Source organism: Passer domesticus, chromosome 13, assembly GCF_036417665.1.
Source record: "Passer domesticus isolate bPasDom1 chromosome 13, bPasDom1.hap1, whole genome shotgun sequence".
Taxonomy (NCBI): domain Eukaryota; kingdom Metazoa; phylum Chordata; class Aves; order Passeriformes; family Passeridae; genus Passer; species Passer domesticus.
Genome location: NC_087486.1, coordinates 18,971,250 through 18,976,557, shown reverse-complemented (window position 1 = coordinate 18,976,557; position 5,308 = coordinate 18,971,250).

Here is a 5,308-nt window from a genome sequence, read left to right as displayed (position 1 = left end):
TTCCAGCTCCTCTCCAAACGCTTAGAGCATATTTGTTGCAGGTCTGCAGCAGGAGCCAGGCCAGTTTTCCAACATGCTGATGCATGTTGAACCCAGAAGGGGCTGAGAATAGCAAGGAGCACACATGGATGTTGCTTGACACTTTCATGCCTGCCACACCCTGGTGGCAGAGGTAAGTGAGTGCCACCCAGAGCCCTACCTGTATTTCCCACCCTTTGCTGCCCACTGCCTGCAGGCCCGCCAGCCCACTGCCCCATTTCTGTCCTGCTGCTTGTAGCTGGCAGCATGTGCAAGACTCTTTCTTGTGTTGCTCTTTTATTCTCTGGGTTTGTGGGCTAAGGTCTGATGTGTTTTCCCCAAGCCCTGGTGTCTTTGAAGCCCTGCTGTATCTAGTGATGTACACAGCAACTGCCTTTGACAAAAAAATTGCTTCACTCTGTGTGAAACTGCAGTAAAACATGAAAGTACTGTGGTCTGTGCAAAATAGAGGGCTAATGGAAAAAGGTTGCAGCACAGCTAGTTTGTAACTGAACAAGATAAATCTGGCCATAACAAATCCAATTCAGCTGACTGAGCTCATTCTAGAAAAGAGGTAACAGAGACCTCAGCCAACCCTGTTCAAACTTAAATACAGATACCGCACTGGCCAGAGAGCTGGGCAGAGAGAGGTCTTATCCAATCAGCTATCTGGGCCTGGAAGATTCAAAGCCCCATAAAAAGGGTAGCCATAATAAACTCGTTGCTGTTTGCTGATGATGGATCAGTGTGTTGTGTCGTGTGTCTGTCTCCAACCCATAACCCCACATAACAGAAAGGCATTCCCAAAACAAAGGCAGAAGGTGGACAAAAGTTTGTGGCTTCCTCTCAACAGGAAGAGGAGCAATGATGGCTTTTGCTTCTCTACAGCAATACATGATGGCAGTGTACAGAAAAAGGCTTAAGAGGAGCAGGCTGGCTTTGCCAGACTGTAAATGGGGGCAGGGCATATGGGTGAAATGTCCTCCGGGTATTTTCTGTGAAAGTTTCCTGCTGCAACTCTCACCTCTCACGAGAATGACTTCAGGGAAATGCTTGATTAACAGCTGCCGATGTTTGCGAACCACCTTTTTGTTCTGGGATGGGAGGCTCGGGTGTTTCTGGGTAAGACTGCAGACCTTTCAGAAATTTAGTCTACTTAAAGGACAAGAGACACTGAACAGGCTTGAAAAGAACATTTGATATATCTGACCTTCTTGGAAAGAAATAACTTGTAGGAAGATGAGTCAGTAAGCCTGTATTGAAACAAACCCAGCATTTGGTACCAGCACAGTGCTATCAGCCACTTCTTTCATCTTTTCAAGTTAAAATTTGTCTCTGGTGACCAACAATAAATATGCTGAAATACATAACAGGAGAAATCTGCAGTGAGCCACTGTTGGAGACAGGTGCAAGGTGAGTCACCAAAAGTCACCAAAAGTCTGGTCAAAGCCTTTCATGGAAACGTTAGCTTACAGGTAGAGGACAGACATTAATTTTGGTTGGTTTTTTTTAATGATATGTGAAACCTTAAAAAATAAACCTACATTTTAACCTACAAAGAAAATAATTAAAATCTTCTTGAAATATGCAAAATTTATTTTTAAAATTATAATTTAATTATACAATTATAGTCTAATAGCTCCACTGTATATTAGGGAACAATTGCTTTCTTAAAACTCATAGCAGAATCATTTACTTGATGCTGGAGAATAAGTCAATTATGAATCTCCTGCCTTTGATTAATGGATTTAATAATCATGTTACAGTAGGATTAACTTATCGTTAATGTGCTTACAGCACTAATGATGAGATGAAAGCAGTGTCAGCACATTGGACTGGCCCCAGAAAAGGCCCCATCTGGAGATCCCAGGACTGCACCAGTCAGCACTTCTGGGAGGAACCAGCACATGGCATCAGTCATCCCCATTTACCACTTACTTCAACAAAATTAAATACTGCTCTTAGGTGAGCTAAGCACCTTGACTGAAGCTCAGTTCTGGATACTTTGGGGGGAAGCGTTTTCCTAGGAGATGGGTACAGTAGCAGGTAATACACATACCCACTGGGCACAGCCACTTGTAGCCTGCTATGAGCCAGTATAACAGGCTGAACATTCTTTAATGCTTCTTTTGTGTACATAATGCAAGTATAAAATACCTTGCATAGAAACACAGTGAGTCAGACAAGATTTCCTAAGGAACCTCAAATATAGGTAATTAATACAGCCTAAGAGAAAGAGCACTCTAGTTTCTAAACTTGACTCCAGATATTTAAGGAGAGGAACTATTGCAGGACAGTGAAGGTAGAAGGAACACATGGAAGATTTTGTATTTTGCTGTTATTCCTTACAGGACTCCTGTGCCTATGTAGGAACCAGGTCTGCAAGTCTGGCTGGAGCTGAATTGATAAACCTTCACTTACTTAAAACTGATGTTGACACAAATAAAAACAGAATAAAGAGCCAAACCATATTTTGTCTGAAGGAGCAGTACCTCAAAAGTCACCAACAACAGAATTTCAAATTGCATCAGCCACATACCTTACCTGTTATGATACAAAGCAGAACAACATGATACAAATCAGAAGTTGATGTAATACAGCCCTGGGCTGCTTTGCTGTGTCCCCTCCCTGCCCATCATCCAACCTATGTCTCCACAGGAAAGCGGCAGAACTCCTTGCACTGATCGTGCCATATGGAAACACTGAGGAAAAGCCGGGGAAATTGCTGCAGAGCCCACACAGCCCTTCCTGCTGAGACCAGGGCATGTGAATGCTGCTCCACCCATGATTCTCCAAGGTGTCATTTCCCAGCTGATGGTGGCCAGCTCCCCATCACTGCAGCCTCCTGCCCTCTCTGGGGCTGTGAGCCTCCAGTGCCCTTACCCTGCAGGCAGCACCTGGGGGCTGCTGGCTGAAAGCACAGGGCACAGTGCTGGTTGTCCTGCAGCTCCAGTGGTGACATTCATCCACTGCTGCTTGTGTTTCCTTCTGGGATATACTTAGGGTTTATTCAAGGTTTGTCCTGAAAATCAACACTTTTCCCTACCAAAGCAAGCTTCAAGGATTAGAGACATCCTGAAATAATGCATATTTTATTCCTGAAGCAGATGGGACTATGCCTTTAATGTGCCTCTTCAAACCCAGCTGTGCGTCCTGCTCCCTCTCCCTCCCCCCGCTCTGCTCTGACTGCCACACATCTATCCAGTGTGGGGAGTTCTCTTCAGCTTGTCACAGCTGGCTTGATAATGAAAGACATTCAGAGATTTACCAGGCCATTTCTCCATGTCATACCACAGTGCTTTAACCTCAATTTGTTCCAGGTGATCTCAGGAATCTGTGACCAAGTAACCCTCAGCTGCAGATCATCTGCCAGGTGGCAGCTGTTTAGGGCACTTCCAGTTCTTAATTTAGCGGCCGAACCCACCAAGAATTCAGATTACATGAGTCAGGTAAATGCCAAGAATGCTTTCTAGGATATCTATGATGGGTTTCCTCTGTGCCAGCTCACAGAAGGTACTTCCTTATAATACACTCACTGTTTTTCAGCGCTAAGATCCCAGATTTCCTGAGAGATGCTAGACAAACCTCACCCTTACCAGGGGTGTTGCTGGCCTGCACCTCCTTCCTGCTTTGGCTCGACTTTGTTCACATGGCTTCACCCTTATAAACATTCCTTTACTTCATATGAGCCTTAGCAAATCCTTGTCCTATAGGTACTCATCCCCTACAGCTGTACAGACAGATTATAAAATAGACTGTGATGACTAGACCCTATAATGCAAAACTAAATGTCCAATTAGGACTTGATAGAGAAATGTGAAATAAAACGCATCAAACAGGACAAAATAATCAATTTCCCATTAAATTGAGGTTACCTTTTTTTTTCTGAGTCTCAATGTTAAAAGCATCAATTACACACATAATTTACATGTTTACAGTCTGATTCAGAGTTCAAAGCAACAACTTGCACATATGGAATATTAATTATCCCAGTGATCAGAGGAAAAAACTCAGTGCCCTGCAGGTGCCTCCAGGCTGGCTTTAAGAAGTGTTACCAGTGTAGGCTGGGGGAAATTTAATTTTGTGCTTTTTAGGAGAAGGAATTTCTGATTTTGAAGCAGCCTGCTACTTAACTCAGATGAAGAGGTAATCTCAAATGGTGCAGAAGGTACAGGAGCTGAATTTAGGAAAAACTGTGGAAATGTTTGGGATGAAAAGTAAATACATGACCTCAAAAGATTTGCCTTTGTGAATGCAGCCAGAGGATGCAAGGCTGGTACAACAAAATGCATCCTTCACTGAGCTTATGCAAGGAGTTACACACCATGAACAAAAAAAAAGATGAGGAAATGCTGCTTTTGGAAGATTTTAAGAAAAGTAGGCCAGAAGCATGACTTCTCTTTTATTACAGCTTGTTAACATTGTCCTAGTTTTATGTGTTTGTCTTCAAACTGTGATGCTCGTAGGGTTATTTTAAGCTAGCACCCAGAGACATTTCCTTTGTAGGTGGTGCTGATCCTTGACCCATGGCATTGGGCCATGCTTGCCGGGTTGCAGGTCCATGATGCTTCACTTCCACCCCCACAGCCAGGAAGATGAATTGCTGGTGAGCTGCATGTAGTTTGAACAATGATAACAGCAGCCTGTGGGCTGCAAAATCTCAGCAGCAGGGTAAAGGAAGGGAGATTTCTGCCAGGAGATAGGGAACATGTCTAAATCTTGAGATGGAGAAAGAACTCCGTCTTTGGAGTGCAACATCTGGTGAGAAATGACCATGCAAAGGCATCTCCCTGAATTGGCAGCCATATACACACAGAAAAGCACGGAAAGAAATCCAAGCTACCTCTTTCATTTTCCTTCATAACCTGCAGTGTAAGCACATCTTAAGAAACTAAGGCAAAGAAGTGCTTTGAAAAGATGAGCACAGCATCTAACACTTCAGAAGAATCTCCTTCTGAAGCTATAGCAATTTTCCCATGTTTGCCTGTGCTCTAAACCTTTGCACATTGTTCTTAGAGCCAAACATGGACCACATTATTTTGTGTTGCAAAGCACAGACACCCATAAACACTGGACAAAAAATATATGGAGAGACAAACAATGGGTCCTTTAATGATTACAGGCATCTTTCATCTTAAACCTGAGAGTTTAAAGTCAATGCTGGCTGACTTGGATTGCCTCTTGCTTGTACAGAGCCTGTAAATAAAGTGTTAATTCAGAGCCTCTAGCTGTGATCAGGAATGGATCACATTTGGTATTGCACCAAGCTCTAGTCTCTAGAGTACTGGCT